Source organism: Aquarana catesbeiana, linkage group LG01, assembly GCF_042186555.1.
Source record: "Aquarana catesbeiana isolate 2022-GZ linkage group LG01, ASM4218655v1, whole genome shotgun sequence".
Classification (NCBI taxonomy): domain Eukaryota; kingdom Metazoa; phylum Chordata; class Amphibia; order Anura; family Ranidae; genus Aquarana; species Aquarana catesbeiana.
Window position 1 is genome coordinate 726,638,627 of NC_133324.1, and position 20,138 is coordinate 726,658,764.

At 41.4% G+C, this 20,138-nt stretch overlaps 1 protein-coding gene across 5 annotated transcripts in view; it reads left to right on the forward strand.

Annotated features, from left to right (window-relative positions):
- GAB1 (GRB2 associated binding protein 1) overlaps positions 1 to 20,138 on the forward strand; it is a 159,598-nt gene that overhangs the window by 43,515 nt on the left and 95,945 nt on the right. The window contains exon 1 of one of the 5 annotated variants that reach the window (XM_073604380.1): positions 1,266 to 1,385. The exons of the other annotated variants lie outside the window; for them this stretch is intronic. The gene's annotated coding sequence lies outside the window, so the exon portion shown is untranslated. Of the gene's footprint in view, positions 1 to 1,265; positions 1,386 to 20,138 lie in introns of those variants that run through there. 5 annotated transcript variants of the gene reach the window in all.

Genomic DNA, 20,138 nt, shown 5'->3' on the forward strand with positions numbered 1-20,138 from the left:
AATTTGCATAGTTTGCCGCCACTCTACGGGCGTACGCAATTTTAAAGAGCGACATGTTTGGTATCGATTTAATTGGCGTAACATTATCTTTTATATTTTACCAAACAATTGGGTATTCTTTTGTGTGTTTGTGCATTAAAATTCATCAGTGTATTTTTTATTATATTATTTTTTTCAATTGTGTTTGGAAAACTGCTGGGCAAAAACCGTGTGACCATTTTATTCTCTAGACTAGGACTTCTGCTTTAATTAAATATATAATGTTTTGGGGTTCTAAGTAATTGTCTAGCAAAAAATACAGATTTTTACATGTATGTGAGAAGTGTCAGAAAAAGGCCTGGTCTTCAAGTGGTTAAGGTTTACCAATGTTTGAACCGCTTTGCTGGAATATGACAATTCTTTCTTTCATTTTTTTTTTTTTTTTCTAGCCAGGTTGCATGCTATCATGCAGTTGCCCATTGTTCTATTATTTTATGCAAACCGGTGATTGACCCATGTAGTGCTAGAATAAGTACTTCATTTTTACAGACTTGATAGAGACTTTGGGGGTTATTTACGAAAGGCAAATCCACTTTGCACTACAAGTGCACTTGGAAGTGCAGTCGCTGTAGATCTGAGGGGAAGACCTGAAATGAGGGGAAGCTCTGCTGATTTTATCATCCAATCACGTGCAAGCTAAAATGCTGTTTTTTTATTTTCCTTACATGTCCCTCTTAGGTCTACAGCGACTAAACTTCCAAGTGCAAAGTGGATTTGCCTTTAGTAAATAACCCCCTCTGTGTATCTTTTGAAATTCAGTCCCTCCCATTACATGTCTACCATTTTCTGCAGCTGGCTAAGTGGAGAAGTAGATTGTAGAGTATCCCATCAGTCTGATAGAAGAAAAAAAATAAACTGATCTCTCACTACCTGTCTTTCTATAAGGAACTGGTCATCTACAGCCAGCCTATTGCACATGTGTCCTGTTAATTCCATGACATCACTAGTACACATGTACAGTATCACTGTCATTGTTTGTGTACTATCACAGAGGTGATAGCTCATCATGTTTCCTTTATTAGGGAAGGATGCTTCTCATTTGATGGCCCCTTGATTTTAATATGGGTGTGCTTTGTAGCATAGATTTTTTTTTTTTTTTCGCTAACACTCTTTAGCTGCCAGAAGGAATAGCGAACTGCCCACCTCCCCTACATTAAATCATAGTGGATGATTTCAGCCCCTGTTATTTCCACTTCCATTGTGTCTGCTTCCTGTTGGTCAAAGGTTATTAGGATGGGGTGCTGCATAGAATGGAAAGCTGACCGGAAAGAAAACCTGGGCTTCATGTTTAAACTCCCTTTACTTCTACACAAGGCACCATTTCAGGTTTCTGCTGGAAAACAAAGGTAATGTGCCTCCTCCTCCCTTTGTTTTGCACTTTGTTGCATGAGAAGGATGCTCATGGTAAGGATGTTGTTTCTGTTGTTTTGTTGAATTGTGATTGTTCTACTCTTTAGGGTCCTGTTGCGTGAATGAGAGCTGCCTTTTCTCCTCCGTACCCTTAACTCTATAGCTGCCACGAGTGTATGAAGTAATGATTGCAGAGCAGACCTTTTGCAATCGGTAGTGTGATGATGTCTGCCTTCTGCAAGCATGAGATTGCCAAGTTGACAGTGATTTTTTTTATTCTGGAGAATTGGTCTAGCAGAGGAGCAGAACAGTTGAATGGGCTCCACCCTTGCTTTGTGTTCCAGTTTCTCTGCTGTGGTGTGTTACAGAATTGTGTTATCCGGCAGGCTTGCTTCTGCTGGTGTTGCAGCTTTATGGCTGCATTTATTCGTATTTTTGTTGATCATGGAGACTCACAATGCATTGGGTTACAACAGCTTTCCTGCTGGATTATGAACCGTTTTAGTAAGTGTCAGTTGCATTCTACACTGTAAGATATATCTGTGCTATTCACTTTATAAATCTGACTTTTATCAAATAAAGATATAAAAAAAAAAATGGATTATATCTACGTTTATCACATCTTTTCATTTTATTTGATTCTGGTATTTTTTTTGTTGAACAGTATTAATTGAAGGCAAGACTATGTAACCAATTGCTAAAATACCTTAAAAAAAAGTACATGCAGTGTCAAAAACTCATCTTTGTCATCTTCCTAGATTGTAAGCTCAAACGAGCAGGGCCCTCTGATTCCTCCTGTATTGAATTGTATTGTACTTGTACTGTCTGCCCTAATGTTGTAAAGCGCTGCGTAAACTGTCGCGCTATATAAATCCTGTATAATAATAATAATAATAATAATAATCTTAGAGGGGAAATATGTATTTTCTTGGGTAAACTGATGGCTTCATTCTAATCCTTACCAGAAGTGTGTAGGAATAAAATGCCTGGTTATAACGCTTATATCTTCAAAACCAATTCAATGGAGTCCCAAATCTTAAAGTCTAATATGTTTATTCTTACACTTGCCAATCATTCATGGTTCAGCCCTTTGCAGGCCTCTCCTCTGCCAGGGGGTGAAGGCATGGCCTGGATTTTATTCCAGTGGATAATTTGGAAAGTTAAAGTGGTTGTAAAGGCAAAAGGTGTGTTTTTTTTTTTTTTCCTACATCACTCTATTCATTAAGCTAAAAAACCTTCTGTGTGTAGCAGCCCTCCTAGTACTTGCCTGAGCCCCCTCTCTATCCAGTGATGTTGTAGGAGAGACTTGGCTGCCTGGGACTCTCCTCCTTATTGGCTGAGACAGCAGTGGGGTGCCATTGGCTCCCTATGCTGTCAATAAGTTAGTGAGCCAATGAAGAGAGATGGGACGGACCTAGCTGGGGCTTCATGTCACCGATAGACACATGGAGCTGCGGCTCGGCTCGGGGGCCCCCATAGCAGGCTGCCTGCTGTGGGGGCACTCGTCAGTGAGAGAGGGGGCAAGAGAGCCAAAAAGGGACCTGAGAAGAGGAGAATCGGGGCTGCTCTGTGCAAAACCACTGTACAGAGCAGGTAAGTATAACATGTTTATTATTTTTAGGCAAAAAAAAAAAAGAGACTTTAGTATCACTTTAAGTGACAGGTGTGTTATATCCTTTGGTCTTTGCTGCACCAGGAAGTAAATCAGCTATGTTTTCAGAATTGCAATACATACATAACAGGTGGTTCACACCTATCCTTTTTTAGCACATTTTGTGTTTTGCAGAAATGCACTACAGTCCACTTGGTTTTCTATGGGACACGTTCACATCTATGCATTTTTCAACTACCGCGTTTTTGCAAAAAGGGATAGGGACTTTTTTAAATGCAACGTGGTGCGTTTTAGGTTCAATAGACTTCAATTGATATGCTGCAGCAAAGCCTGTAGTGCATTTTTGATGCATTTTTTTTTTTTTAACGGCCTAACAAAAAACAAAAAAAGCATAAATGCAAAACACATTTAAAAACGTGTGTGCAGAAACATAGAATGCACCGCAAAAAGCACTGTAGAAACTGATCAAAAGCAAACTGGATCACTTGAGGGCTCAGGTAAGTAATAGGGGGTGCTGAGGGGACGATGCTGACACCTAAACATTTTTTACCTTAATACAAGGAATGCATTAAGGTAAAAAAATGTTTAGGCTTTAAAACCACTTTAAGCTCCTTAGTCTCACAGGCAGGGGGCAGGGTGGAAATTTTCCCGCAGGCCACCTACCTTATATTCAAAACGGCCGTGGGGTTGCCTGTCTGTTTGTTTTTTTTTTGTTCCCCTGTGGAGGGTAGAATTTGGTGGCGGCCTGCATTCTGGGAGTTGTAGGATGGACCGCGCTCAAGTTCCTGAACTGAGCAGCGCAGCAAACTAAAACTCCCAGGAGGCAGAGTCAGGGCATGCGGCGTGCCAGGGGGACACGTTACATGACTGGCTCATGCTGTGGGCTGGATAGAGTGGCTGCAAAAGACCGTGCACACCAAGTTGCAACTAGTTTTGAGGACAGAGCAGAACTGACTAAGAGTAGCCAGCTTACTTTCAGTGAGACAAGCAGCTTACCCCTCCACTACACTCCTGGAATCTTCGGACTAGAGGCAGCCAGGGCTCACCAGGGGACACACATGATTGACTCGGGCTGGGCGCTGGCCTGGCTGCAACTTGGAAGTTGTCATCACCCCCCCAAGAGGCCATGCAAAGACCTGATGAGCTGCCATTGTCATTGCTGAGGTGAGAGAGACCCTGACACCCCCAGCTGCCCCCCACATCCCATTCCCCATACACCCCATTTACCCTGCCCCAGTGCCCTGCCCACCACCCAGTAACTTCAAAATAGGAAATAGCTCTCAACACTTTCTGGCTGTCAGGTCCTGTGCTGGCCATAGCCCGTGGGTCCTGCTGACCATGGCCTGTGAGCAGCGGTGTCAGGAGGGGGGGGACTGACCCGAGCTATAGCCCCGAGTGGGCCCCCAAAAAGCCCCTGGTCTCCGCATTACTAATGACCATTATTAGCTCTGCGTACCAAGGCCTAGGGTTGGCCGGGAACTCGGGGCTATTGGCTGCCTGCCCTGGGGCCACTTTCGGGCTGATCCTGGGCGGGTGCACGCCAGGCTGCCACTGAAGGGAAGGGGGGGGGGGGGCAAGCGCCGCCGGTTTACACAGAGTGGGGATCTCCACCTCCTGCTTACCCGGTGCGGCCGTATGACATACGAAGTCCCGCCTTCTGGACCGGCTCCTATGATGGACGTCACACTGGTCCAATGCCGAGATGTGTGACGTCTAGCATAGGAGCCGGTCCAGGAGTTGTGACATAGTGTGACAACGGCCACGCTGGGTAAGCGGGAGATCCCTGCTTTGTGTAAACCAGCAGCTCTCCTCTGAAAGACCACTGTGCAAATACAGTGTGACATAAAATATTGCAACAGTCGCCACTTTATTCCCTAGGGTCTCTGCTAAAAATATATATATAATGTTTGGGGGTTCCAAGTAATTTTCTAGCAAAAAATACTGATTTTAACTTTGTAAGAAACAAGTGTCAGAAAAAGGTTTAGACTTTAAGTGTTTAAACTTCCTGCATTTACACACAGAAGTTTATCCCTTTTGATCTAAGAAGGAAGAGTTAAAAAGTTTCTCGTTATCTACTAGCACAGACAATGTTGTTACAAACTTGGCAGACTGCCCTTTTTTATTTTGACAGCTGAGTGAGCAGAGAAGTCACACTTGTTACATGAAAGAATTGAGATCACAATTTTTTAACGATTACTGTAATTGTGCAGCTCTACCTCTCTCTCCCTATGCACTTGCAAGGCTGCACTGATGGGCACTGCTGTCTGATCAGGCTGCATTGATGGGCACAGGTAAGGCTGAGGTGCGTTGATGGGCACTGATCAGGCTGCACTGATGGGCAAAGCACTGGTATGGTTACACTGATGGGCACTTCACTGGTGAGGCGGCATTGGATGGGCACTGGTGTGGCTGCATTGATGGACACTTCACTGGTGAGGTGGCATTGGATGGACACTGGTGAGGCGACGCTGATGGGCACCCGTGAGGCTGCATTGAAAAACCAGGTGAGCATGGATGTTGAGCTAATTCGGTGGTTGAATGGGCCACTTGACTGGACTTGCCCCCCAGGTCTAAGGCTGCCAGCCCACCCCTGCTCACAGGATCCTAGGCTTGATTGAAAGACTGAGGAAAAGGCTTATGTGATCTTGGATCACTAGGACTCTGGGTAGTGTTTAAAAAAAAAAAGTTATTGATATGTTTTCCTTGGTCCATGAGAAGTCACCATTTCAGTTCTGCTGTGATTATGTATAGTATCTGAAAGTTCTGAACTTTTAATCAGCAGCTTGTGGAGGTCTGATGCATATAATCATGATGGTGTTTAGTAGGCCTGATTCACTAAGCTGTAATGTATGCATTGTTTCACCTAAAGATCAGAGGAGCTTCCATTTTGGCTTATGGCTGAAAGTAATGTTCATAGTGTTCTGAGTTTGACTCCTAAATCTCAATAACTATTAATTGGTAGAATATCGATCTTAAATAGGCATTCCAAATAAAATGGATCAGTATTTATTGAAATGGTTGTAAAGGCTCAAGGTTTTTTTTGCCTTCATTCATACAATGCATGAAGGTAAAAAACCTTCTCTGTGCAGCAGCCCTAATACTTAGCTGAGCCCCATCACAATCCATTGATGGGCACAAGACCTTCAGCTCTCATTGGCTGAGACAGCAGCAGGAGCCTTTGGCTGTTAATCACAGCCAGTGAGCCAAAGAGGAGAGGGGGCGGAGCTAAGTTGCGGTTGTGTGTGTGAATGGACAAAAGATTACAGCGCACACATCCAAAAATTACATTTAACCCCTGCAAGGCTATTTATAACACCTGAACATATTAAGAAAATATGGGGATTTAGTTACACCATATGGCCATATAGTGCTAAGTCCACTACTACATCAAAGTACCCCAATATCAGTGGGTCCTACAATATCCATACAATGGAAGATCCTGCTACTCTGAACCATGGGAGAAATACACGCCTCTATATGGGAGAACTAAAGGACACTAATAAGAAACAATGAGGGGGGGGGGGGGTGCTGCCCAAAGGAATTTGGTCAGAATCCATACAATGGACAATCGAAGATTTAGAGAGCACAACCTAAACAATGAATTAACCACTTAAGGCCCGAGCCTCTTTCTGAGATTTATTTACAAGTTAAACAGGTTTATTTTTTTTTGTAGACTTACTTATAAACATATATAGAAATATATATATATATATATATATATATATATATATATATATATATATATATATATATATATATATATTAGTCTTACAAGTGCACTTTTTTTGGAAAAACTACACTTTTTTTAATTAAAATAAGACAACAGTAAAGTTATCCCAATTTTTTTTTTATTGTGAAAGATAATGTAAATTGATACTCAGCATGTCACACTTCAAAATTGCGCCCGCTCGTGGAATGGCGACAAACTTTTACTCTTAAATTTCCATGGGCGACGTGTACAAAATTCTACAGGTTGCATGTTCTGAGTTACAGAGGAGGTCTAGGGCTAGAATTATTGCTCTGGCTCTAGCGATCGCGGCGATACCTTACATGTGTGGTCTAAACACAGTTTTCTTATGTGGGCGCTGCTCACGTATGCATTCGCTTCTGCACGCGGGATCGGCGCGTTTTTAAATTTGTTTTTTTTTTTTTTTTTACACTTTTTAAAAAAAAAAAAAAAAAATGTCACTTTTATTCCTATTACATGGAATGTAAACATCCCTTGAAATAGAAAAAAAAGCATGACAGGTCCTCTTGAACATGAGATCTGGGGTCAAAAAGACCTCAGATCTCATATTTACACTAAAATGCAATAAAAATAAAAAATAAATGTAGTTTAAAGAAAAACAAAACAAAGGGCTATGGACGGAAGTGACGTTTTGATGTCGCTTCCACCATGCAATGGTATGGAGACGGGTGGGGGCCATCATCCCCCCACTTGTATCCATACCTAACAGGGAGAAGGACCCGATCGCCGCCGGCGGCTCGGGTAAGGGCACCAGAGCCCTCCCCTGCCGCCGATTAAAATCTTGCAGAAAATCTGCCGCAGAGACCACTTTTATCTGAAAGCGGACCGCCCGCTGAAGAAGAGGATACCGGGGTTATGGTAGCTAGCTGCTGCCATAACGATATCCCTCTTCAAAGTACCGACGTATAACGACGGCGGGCGGTCCGTAGGGTGCAGCCATGAGACCATAGAGACAAGACAAAATATTACAGCGCACACATGCAAAAATGACTTGACTCCTGCAAGGCTATTTTAAAACACCTGAACATATTCAGAAAATATGGGGATGTGTTACACCATATGGCCATATAGTGCTAAGCCCACTACTATGTAAAAGTACCCCAATATCAGTGGGTCCTACGCTATCCATACAATGGAAGATCCTGCTTCTCTGAACCATGGGAGAAATACACTCCTCTATATGGGAGAACTAAAGCACTCCTCCTATAACACAGTGGCTCAAGAGCAAGCCTGCTTGGGTGCCCCCGTAACAAGTGCTTTGCTCTGGGGGAACTTGGCAGGAGGGTGGGGCCAGGAGAGCCAGCATAGAGCAGGTAAGTATGACATATTTGTTGTTTTTTTTTTTTTTTTTTTTTTTTTAATGCCTTTATTACTTTAAATAGTTTTATAAAAAATGTGTGGCTTGAATAATTTTAATAACCTGCAAATATACATTTAGCTGCTGTACGAAGATTAACTCTCTTAGGTTTATTTTTATTTTTATTTTTTTTTGGTTTTAAATCTGCACTAGGGACAGAACTTACAGTAATTAAAAAGTGTCCCTTGCGATAGTGGCTGTGAAGTTTGTTGAAATCACCAGTCCTCTGGTCCCCCAAATGACCATAGCTGTGATCTTCCAGTGCAGGGGTTAATACAAGTGGATGGACCACCCATCTGACCTCCCGCCACTGTGCCATTCATAAAAGCTTCCTGCAATGAAAAGCACACTTCGAATATAGGCTGGGCAGATGATTGAAAGGTCCACCACCACCATTCATAGTGTTTGTTTTTATATTTTTTTTTTTTTTCGTTTTCTTCCACCACCTCCATTCATAGTGGTTTTTTTTTTTTCTTCCCCCTCCTTTAACTGTAAACTTCAGCACTTATATCTGTGCATGTTCCTTTGCTGATGACAGGTGTAGTATAAAAGTGGTGTGTCACAGTGGTTTATTTTAATGGATTTTGAAGATTAAGCTACAAGGGTTAATAGTAAGCACTGTGGCATGCCAGGCATCAGTACAATTCTCAGGGTGTCTTGGGTATTTTCTTAAAATTATTTTTAGCCAATGGAAAGCTAGTTAATAGGGGAAACAAAATGCACCCTTTTGCATGTTTTTCAATCGTTCCCATTAAAGTCTATTGGGACCAAAAATGCTTGCAGCTTATGTACTGTTTCAAGGTACTAGCTTCAAATTACAGTATGTTCAGGTGAACAAGTATAAGCTTGGAGCTTCGAGCTACAAAACGCTCAGGTGTAAGTGAGCCTTAGGTGGCTGTGTGTGTGTGTGGACTCTTTCGTGGTGACCTGCATTTTTCTGCAGTAGACAGACAAAAGTCGTACATAGGGCACATAGAAACAGTTTTCTTTGTTCCCTGCTCACACCTCAACCAATACTGGTGTGGCTCGTGGTGCATGGCTGTAAAAAAGCAGCATGTCCGTTCACAGCAGTGCAACGCACCCCACTGTTGCACAGGGATATGAATGATGTGTCACATGTGTGACTTTAAATAACGTTGAAATGGTCCATTTTGCATCTGGCCATGTTCTTGGTATATACCTTTTTTATATGTGTTCTTTAGAATGTACTATTTGACCATATATGGTTAAGCCACTTTTGTATTCCTTTTTGTACATTATACAAAAATTAATAAAAGATTGAAATATAAATAAAGTTGAAAAAAATCAGTGTGATGCGCTAAAATGTGCATCGTACTGTGCTGTACCCTGTACGGTAAACGCTGCATTTTACCATGCTTGCCTGTGTGAATGTAGCCTAAAGTACTAGAGCCAAACAAACCAGAAGGTCTTTATGGTGATGCAATGCAGCAGCTTAACTTTAACTTTACACAGAAAGGAAGGCAAGACATACTTGCCTTCCTTTCTCTCCCCAGCTGCTCCATTCAGCCATCAAAGCAAAGAAAATGTAGGTATAATCTACAAGTCATCAGAGTCATCGCTTACACAGGGCTATTTGGCCCTGTGCTGTCACATGCTCTTATATATCTGTAATTCCTTTTGGCTCCTGGCACTGAGCTGAATGTTAGAGGAGCAGAGGAAAGGTAAGTATATTCTGGGGTTGGGGGAACTAAGGAAGCCTGTCTTTGCTCTGAATCAACTAAGCACATGTTATAATATTGATATGATGATTGTGGCTCAATGTGTACACATCACTTTAACAGGCTTATTCCGTGACAGTACAACAGTGCAATAATAGGAGTTCATAGTCTTCAGACTATAGTTAGATTACCAATTGCTGTGTGTGTGTGGTGCATTTGCTTATTGGTTTGACCTGTTGAATACTTGAGTTAGCGGAACAGGTCCATGGCTTCATTTTCCCATTCAGTTTCACCACAAGCCTCTAAGTTCAGTCACCACCAAGCTTTTTGCAAGCAGTAGTAAAAAGATTCTGACTCGCACCACCCTATATGTTTGAATGCCGAACCTCGGGATAGCTAAATATTGCCTAAATACAACAGTCATGTGCAGTGATCCAGTGTGAAACTTTGCCTCTGTGCAGGAGCTTCCTGTAATAAAGACCGGTCTCTACTGCCCACTCTACTTGTGCAGGGTGACTGGTCTTGTCTCCGCCCCTTCCTGTAGTTTTCTTCAGGGAACCTGTAATAGGATAGAGCCTGCTGGGTCCCTCCCACAGCTCTGCTTTCTATATCAGCTATGTACAGCATAGTAATGACGTCCCTATTACTTTTACAAGGTAATGTTTGGGTTAATAAAGGCATTTAGTGCACAAAAAGTGGATTTATATCCTCTGTGGCTATTGAGGAAATAGATTTTAAAATTAAAGCGTGTGCCCAGATTTCAGCTTTAATTTAAAATCGAGGATAAATTTAAGTAGCTTTAAAAAATTTTCATGCTCCTTCTTTTTTTTTTTTTTTTTTCACTTTAGAGTGATTCTTTTATTTGTTTTTAAACACGAATTGCTTTGCTTATTATTTTTAGTGCTTTTCACTTGTTTACACTTTATACAATTCTAAAGTTAGAAACAGCAGCAAAAGACTTGCAAGTGGTGACAATAGTTCAAAAACAGGAAATGTTATCCAAATGTGCACGTGGAACAGATGATCAGGATGGTGGCCACTGGAGTGGAAACTTCCATTCAGCCTGTTTTTTCCTTATTTTGCTCAGTTTATACATCAGTTTTACTTCCTGGAAAACAATTTCCTAAAGTTCTAATTAACAGCTCATCGGTATAAATGAGGTTAGCAATTGGTATTCTAAAACAGAACAGCCACTCTTCATAGACCTGTTAACAATTCCCCACTTTGATGTTTTTAAAGCTGAAAACCATAGTGTATATCTCACTACTGTTACATACTGTGTGTGTATGTATGTGTGTGTGTATATGTGTGTGTATGTGTGTGTGTGTATGTATATGTATATATATATATATATATATATATATATATATATTTTACAAGACAATTTTATTTGGTCTTTTATATGACTCTTAGATTTCTGTCTATCGACTTATGATAATTCCTTTTTAGAATCCTTTTTTTATTTTTATTTTTTGTAAATGCAGGGGATTGGCTAGTCACTTGTTAATGTTCCTGAGCACTAAGGCACCCCAAGACCCAATGCAAATCTGTGTTTTTCAGTCATGCCATCTCTAGTATATAGTTAAGGAATACGGTGTGTGTGTGTGTGTATATATATATATATATATATATAGATAGATAGATAGATAGATAGATAGATAGATAGATAGATAGATAGATAGATAGATAGATAGATAGATAGATATATAGAGATAGATAGATAGATATATAGAGATAGATAGATAGATATATAGAGATAGATAGATAGATATATAGAGATAGATAGATAGATATATAGAGATAGATAGATAGATATATAGAGATAGATAGATAGATATATAGAGATAGATAGATAGATATATAGAGATAGATAGATAGATAGATAGATAGATAGATAGATAGATAGATAGATAGATAGATAGATATATAGAGATAGATAGATAGATAGATAGATAGATATATAGAGATAGATAGATAGATAGATAGATATATAGAGATAGATAGATAGATAGATAGATATATAGAGATAGATATATAGAGATAGATAGATAGAGATAGATAGATATATAGATATAGATAGATAGATATATATAGATATATAGATAGATATATATAGATATATGGATGGATAGATATAGATAAATTTTAACTAAATAAAATAAAACCTAACAAATATAGGACAACTAGAAATGGTGATTCTTCCCAACTGGATCACATACGGTAAAAAAACCTGACAGGTGTTCTAAAACCTCTCCTCTCTAAAACTTAAAAAACAAAAAAAAGAAAAGTTTTGCCACAGTACAATTGCAGTGCATGGCACCGCAAGCAGTGACTGGGAGCATTCGGTTAGGTGCCAGTAACTGTGCTGGGAGCGGGCAGGGCGCAAGTATTGACCGCCATTCACACAAATATGCGGTCTCTCTGTGCCAAGAGGCCGCATATTTGCCTGGTGGCCGAGGGGTTCAGTTAGCACAGAATTGCATAGTAAAAAATGGGCTTGTCACGATGGGAGTAAAACTTCCAGAGGCTAAAGGGGATGTAAACTCGATTCATAAAATTTGAGCTGGGCACATATATCTGCAGTGTTTTCTTATCTCTCTTCAAAGCAAGTCCTGTGGATTTCTCCTGCTCCATTCTTCTGTTATCAGCATGATAACTTCTGACATGTTCTCGACATGTGATAAAACCAGCCTGAATTTTGTGTCAGGGTGGGTGCTATAAATAGTTTAGCAGAAAGCTGCTTTACTCACAGGACAGCTCTGAAAGTCTCTGCCTATCTAGTGGGGTGTGTGTGCCTTTCCTCCAATCAGCTGTCTCCCAGTGTAATCCAAGACTTCTCTCTCAGTGCAGAATGAGGAAGTGAAAATTCTAACACGATCTGCACTTTGTAAACCATATATAAAGCTGAAGACAGCAGATATACATGTAAAAGGTATGTAGGGAGATTTGTTTAACCACTTCCATACCAGGCCTATTCTGGCACTCCTTTCCTACATATAAAAATCATCTTTTTTTTTTTTTTGCTAGAAAATTACTCAGAACCCCGAAACATTATTTGTTTTTTTAGCAGACACCTTAGGGAATAAAATGGCGGTTGTTGCAACTTTTTATGTCACGCAGTATTTGTGCAACAATTTTTTATACGCGTTCTTTTTGGGGAAAAAAAAGTCTCATGAATTAAAAAGTTAGCCAATTTTTTTTGTATAATGTGAAAGATGTTACGCTGAATAAATAGATACCCAACATGTCACACTTTAAAATTGCGCACACTTGTGGAAACTTTGGTACTTAAAAATCTTCATAAGCAAAGCTTTAATTTTTTTTTTACAGGTTACCAGTTTAGAGCTACAGGAGGTCTAGTGCTAAAATTGTTGCTCTCGCTCTAACGCACGCTCTGATATATCACATGTGTGATTTGAACTGCGCTTACATAAGCGGGTGCGTCTTAAGTGTGCGTTTGCTTCTTTTTTTTTTTTTTTTTTTAATTACATTTTTTTTTATCACTTTTGTTCCTATTACAAGGAATGTAAACATCCCTTGTAATAGAAATGGTGTGTGTGACAGGTTCTCTTTATGGAGAGATGTTGGGTCTATAAGAATTGAGATTGAGAGAAAATCTTTCCAGCTGAGATCTCGGCTTTGTTTACGTCTGCCAGCTGGACGTGACATCATAACTTTGCGCCCCGGCCTCCGACGGTCATAGAGATGACTGTGGACCATCTGGTCACCGGAAATGTCTATGATCATCGTACGGCGGTGGTGAATTCTTTCTCCAGGTAGCTGATCGGAGCCCGGAGAAGCACCGGAGGGGGATGTCCCCTCCCGCCACTTGTAAGAATGATCATGGGGCTGAACTGCCACTATGATTGTTCTTACGGTGCACAGGCTCTAAAAGATGATATCTGAATGATGCCTGTAGCTGCAGGCATCATTCAGATATCCCCACTCAGTCAATTAAGTCATATGATGTGATTGGGCTGGAAGTGGTTAATCTCTGTGTATCATCTAAGGCTGGGTAGGGACACTTCACTGGGTAGGGTTTACAACCTACTTTAAATGGTTAAAGTAGTGCTATGGCCTTCCATCTATAAAAAAATGGGCCGCATTAAAAGCAAAACTTTTTTATTTTCCTTTATTTTGGTAAGAGTGTGGGAGAAATATAACCCCCTTTTCCCCTGTCCTTAATTTTAGGCATTTTCCCGCCTCTTAGTACTTAGTTTTAAGTTTGCGAAGATTTGCTTGGGATTGTAAGGATGGGGAATGATCCCTTCCCAGTACAACTTCTGGGAAATGGGCAACAATTTTGGTACTCGCAAACGGCAGTGATGATCTATTTACTCATTTTTAATGTCACATGATACAATAGCTATGACTTCATGATGTATACCATGAGCAGAGAGAAATTTTTTTTTATTGTGGATTTGAATAGGTTAAATCCAAAAATAGAAGTACTCGAAGAATGTGAGATATTCTCCAATAACAAAGAGTAGTTTATGCGGAGTTTTGTGCAATCTGACAAAACAGAGACACTTTTGTACTATGATTAGTATGGGTGCTGATGTCAGTTTGCTTGTCTGGCATTAAGCTTTATGCTGCTACTAAACTCCTCTTTGTACTCACAGCCAGAGGACCTTTTGTATGTGCCCTATAAAGTGCACAGTTGGTAATTTGTTTTTTTTCAGCCCTTCTAGCTTAATCTGTGCCAGTCTCAATGAGTGACTCATTCAAGACACCAACATAAAGGCTGGCAGGTGCTTCTCTACTAAAGTTAGCCGTGTCGTTATGTACTGCACAAAGTAATTGGACATCTGAGGAAGGCACAAAGCGATAGTCATTTAGATGAGTAATCCAAACTATTCAGACTTTATGTTTTGGGGAAGAGGAAGCTGAGGATGTGTTTGAAAAGGATGACTATTTTGTAATGAAGTGACACGTTTGCCCTCTGACACCAATTCAAAACCTATCTCCGTTATGTGCTAGTGTTTAACGTGTGGCATGTTTTATACAGTTAAAAAGTAAAGCAGTGAAAATGGAGTTGCTGTTTGACTTCATTTTTAGGCATTTTGATGTTTGGTGTCACTCTTTTGTATGCTTGCGAAGCCTGGACCCAAGAAGAGGAAGATCGATGCTGCTCTGTGCACCACCATTGCACAGAGCAGGTAAGTATGACATGTTTTAAAAGAAGAAAACCTTTTGGTGTACGTTTATTAAACCGTGTTAAGCAGGTGTTAAAGGAGTTGTAAAGGCAGAAGGCTTTTTTTATCTATGCATTAAGATATAAAGCCTTCTGTGTGAAGCAGCCCCCTTCAGCCCCTCTAATACTTACCTGAGCCCCATCTCTGTCCACGAGTGTCTCGGTCGTCCGGGACTCTCCTTCCTGATTTGGCTGAGACACAGCAGCGGCTCCATTGGCTCCCGCTGCTGCCAATCAAAGTCAGTTAACCAATCATGAGAGAGAGGGGGCGGGGCCGAACTGCAGCTCTGTGTCTGAATGAACACCGAGCTGTGGCTCGGGTGCCGCCACAGCAAGGGCTCCCTCCCGTTAAGTGCACCCGGGCACTTAACGGGAGGGAGGGGCCAGAAGAGGTACCCGAGAATCGGAGAATCTGGGTTGCTCTGTGCAAACCCACTGCAACAGAGCAGGTATGTATAACTTGTTTGTTATTTTATTAGAAAAACAATGAGACCTTACAATTACTTTAAGCCAGTCATACATAGATCGAAATTTGGCTGGTTCAGCAGGGACCGACTGAATTTCGATCAATGTATGGGCAAGGCTGGTTGTACAAAAGTCGAGTGGTAGAGCTAGCCTGTCTGGTTTTTCTAGACCAATTAGTGCTGCCTGCTATAGCCTGCAGTACTGATCAGTATTCTGAGGGAGGGGAAGTCTCCCTGCTGTCAGAATACAATAGCTCAGCGAAAATTTCCCATCCACATACTTCGAGTGTATGGGTGAATCAAGTCATTTTTTCGTTCAACTCGCTGGTTGAACAAAGAAAAAATTGATTAATGTATGGGCAGCCTTAGCATGTCTGATGCTTGGCAGCTGTCATGTAGGTCTGATGTATATTCTTTCTAAGGGCCGGTTCACACCATGCCAGCACATTAATCACACAGAAATGCACTGTGTTCCTGTGCGATTCAGACTGCATGCAAAACGCACTCCATTTGCGATCTGCAATAGGTGTCAAAAGAAAGGCAACAACACCCCGAATGCAATGCATCTACCCACACCGGATCGCGTGATACTTTTGTACCATGCAATCTGGTTACAGTGCGGTTTAAAAAGTAGTGCATGCACTACTTTTGGTGCAGCGTAGTGCAATTTTAGCCCAGTAAGGGCCACTTCATACCATGCCTACACTTGAATCACACAGGAACGAGCTGTGCATTCCTGTGCGATTCACATGTGGTTCTGTGCGGTGCGATTTCAGCCCATTCATTTAAAATGGGCTAAAAGCACACCATACTGCACTAAAAGTAGTGCATGCACTACTTTTTAAACTGCACTGTAACCAGATCGCATGGTACGAAACCATGCGATCCGGTGACGGCAGGTGTGGGAAAACTCAATGCGTTTGCAACCTGCATTTGGGATGTCATTCACTTTCTATTGACCTGCTGCAGATCGCAAATGGAGTGCGTTTTGCACGCAGTTTGAATTGCACAGTAAATTTCTGTGCGATTCATGTGCGAGGATGGTGGTTACTAGCCCTAAAAGAGAAAAACAAATGTGCCTGGAAATTAATGCAGTTAGCTAGGGGTGGGTGGGATGGCAGGGTAGTTCTGATTTTGACTTTAGGGTAGAGGATGGTAGGGAAATAGTAGATTAAAAAAAATATATATATATTATTGTATGTATTGTGTAAATATATACTTTTACAATATTAGTCAGGGTGTATATGTGCTTTTGCATGTATTTTTTATTTTTAAACAGTTCTGAGAAATAATCCCGATCCTCTACTGTGGAACATAGGTTTCCCAACACAGGATGGCTGTTGTGCAGCTAGTTATACTTTCCCCCACATTTTTTCACTCTCTTTAACACAGTGGTAACATGCTGCTAGCTAACACCGCTTATCACAGACCTGGAGATAAAACGACATTGTTTTATTAACCGCTAGCCGACTGGCCACCGCAGTTATACTGCGGCAGGTTGGCCCGGCTGTGCAAATCGCCGTAGCAGGAGCACGCCGCCGCGTGCCTGGTGGGCGTGAAGACCGCCGGACAACCGCGATCTCTCGTGACAGAGCGAGAACCGGGATCTGTGTGTGTGTAAACACATAAATCCCGGTTCTCTCTGGGGAGAGGAGAGAGATTGTGTGTTCATACTAAGTCAGTCCCATCCTCCCTACATTTAGAACACACCTAGGAAACGCATTTAACCCCTTGATTCCTGCCTAGTGTTAACCCCTTCCCTGCCAGTAACATACAGTAATCAATGGCTATTTTTAGCTCTGATCATTGTATAAATGTAAATGGTCCCAAAATATTGTCTAAAGTGTCCGATCTGCCCGCCGCAATGTTGCAGTCCTGATAAAAATTGCAGATCACCGCCATTACTAGTAAAAAAAAAAAATAGTAAAAATTACATAAATCTATCCCCTATTTTGTAGACACTATAACTTTCGCGCAAACCAATCAATATACGCTTATTGCGATTCCTTTTGTTTTTTTTTAAATTGTCGTTTTATTTTTTCGGTTATAACACAAGAAATAAAAACCGCAGAGGTGATCAAATACCACCAAAAGAAAGCTCTATTTGTGTGGAAAAAAAGAACATACATTTTGTTTGGGTACAATGCGCACGACCGCGCAATTGTCAGTTAACCACTTCCCGCCCGCCCACCGTCGTATGACGTCCTGGGCTTTGGGCGAGTATATCTGAATGATGCCTGTAGTTACAGACATCATTCAGATGTTGCCGGCGAATCTCTACACCATAGGAACTATCATAGTGGCCGTTCCGCCGCTTGATCGTTCCTATGGGAGGCGAGAGGGGACGTCTCCCACCGCCCTCCGGTGCTTGTTCCGACTCACTGTTACGATCGGTGAGGCGGAGAGTGGATCCGCCGGCACCGGATGTAGATCATAGAGATTTCCGGCAGACCAGATGGTCGCCGGAGTCTCTATGATCGTCGGAGGCCGGGCGCGATGTTATGACGTCACGCCCGGCCTCTCCATTCAAAAAAACGGCGCCGCTTCGGCTGGGAAGCGGTGATCGTTTTTTTATTTCAGGCTTCCCAGCCTAGTGGTGAGATATGGGGTCTTATTGACCCCATATCTCACTATAAGAGCACCTGACATGTCATATTGCTATTACAAGGGATGTTTACATTCCTTGTAATAGGAATAAAAGTGATCAAATTTTTTTTTTTTTTCAAAAAAGTGTCAAAATAAAAAATATAAAATATAATTAACAATAAAAAAAAAAAAAAAAAAAATTTTTAAAGCGCCGCTGTCCCCATGTGCTCGCACGCAGAAGCGAACGCATACATAAGTCCCGCCCACATATGAAAACTGTGTTCAAACCATACATGTGAGGTATCGCCGCGAACGTTGGAGCGAGAGCAATCATTTTGTCCCTAGACCTCCTCTGTAACGCAGAACATGTAACCAGTAAAAAAATTTTGAAAAATTCCTGCGCAAATACTGTGTGAGATAAAAAGTTGCAACAACCGCCATTGTATTCTCTAGGGTCTTTGCTAAAAAAAATATATAATGTTTGGGGTTCTATGTAATTTTCTAGCAAAAAAATGATGATTTTTACATGTAGGAGAGAAATGTCAGAATTGGCCTGGTAGGGAAGTGGTTAAAGCGATGCAGTGCCCTATCACAAAAAATAGCCTCATCAGGAAGGGGGCAAATCCTTCCGGGGCTGAAGTGAATAAACAGCCTCAAAGCCAGGGTAAAAATCGGCGGTGTTAGAGAATGGCTGGCCATAGATGGATTGATTATCTTTCTTATAACCACGGATTACAGGAAAGAAAATCACTTGATTCCCCTAACACAGATCGTGTTGTTAGAGTAATCCTTCCTGCAGAACCATTGTGTTCTCCCAGTGAGGAAAGCCGTCCCTGCCGGGAGAACACAGTGATTACTGCTGGTTGTGGATATAACCGCCACTAGCAATCGTATGTAGAATCCAGCAGGCTGGTTGTACCCAAGTTGATCGATTTGATCAAGTTAGATATATTCAGCCTTGCCCATACATTGTTCGAATCTCAGCAAGTTCCTGCTGAACCGTCCAAGATTCAAGCCACCTATGGCCGGCTCATCTCTAGACAAAACATACGTTTTCCCCACTTTATGCAAAGCTAATCTCTGAGTTTTATTGCAGTCTGTGATTCTTTTGGGAAGATTTCCTGAATATGTATATCGTCATTGACAGCAGGGCTCAAAATTTCAAGTCCTGAGCTACTAGCCTGGCCTTAAAAGTTACTCGCCACAACTTTATCCATGCCCATCAGTTCAGCTTAATCCGTGCCCATCAGTGCAGCCTTATCCATGCCCGTCCATCAGTGCAGCCTCACCGGCCTGATCAGTGCCCAGCAATGCAGCCCCACACTCTCCAAGTTTTTTTCCACTTGCCAAATGCAAGCAGGCGAGTGGAAATTTTGAGGGCTGATTGACAGGGTTACAAAATGATAAGATAAATCCTCGTCCCGTATTTACAGCGACGCACTGGTAGAGGTTTTTTTGCCATCTGTGCCCCATTAGCGAGATTTATGTAAACATACAATAGTGACAGGGACTTAGTGGAAGGAGACAACTTGGCCACATCCATAAATAGATACACAATGGGAGATTTTTCCTCTTATTGGGACTTTGAAGGGCAGGAGTCTCAGGACAATATATCAAAAGTATTATAAACAATAATTTTTATTTATCAAAAAGTTTTAAAAGACATAGCAAATGGTCAAAAAGAGAAAAAGAAGAAATGGATGCCAAAATTTAGATGATGATAATACAACAATTATACATGACAATTTTCAAAGATACACTTAACCCCACAAAAACTGTTTCAGCAAAACAAGTCTGTACAGTGAAGCCCGACGCGTTTTGAGGTTTTTTTATGAGTGTTGAGACATCTTCTTCAGGGGCTGATGGTGAGGTGTATTGTCGTTTTGTTCCTTGATCAGCATCAAATAGCATCCAGTTTAAAATTAGAGGGGACGTAGTGGTTTACCGGTAGCGTCCAGAGCTAAAAGCCACTGCTATTTAGCGAGATTTACCTTCGCTTTCTGTCCCATAGCCAAAACAGGAAATAAAAGGAAATCCATGTGGGGGAATCCCTTGTTCTCACCAGGGTCACCAAAATGAATGGCCTTATTGTTCCTCTCTGTTCCTGTG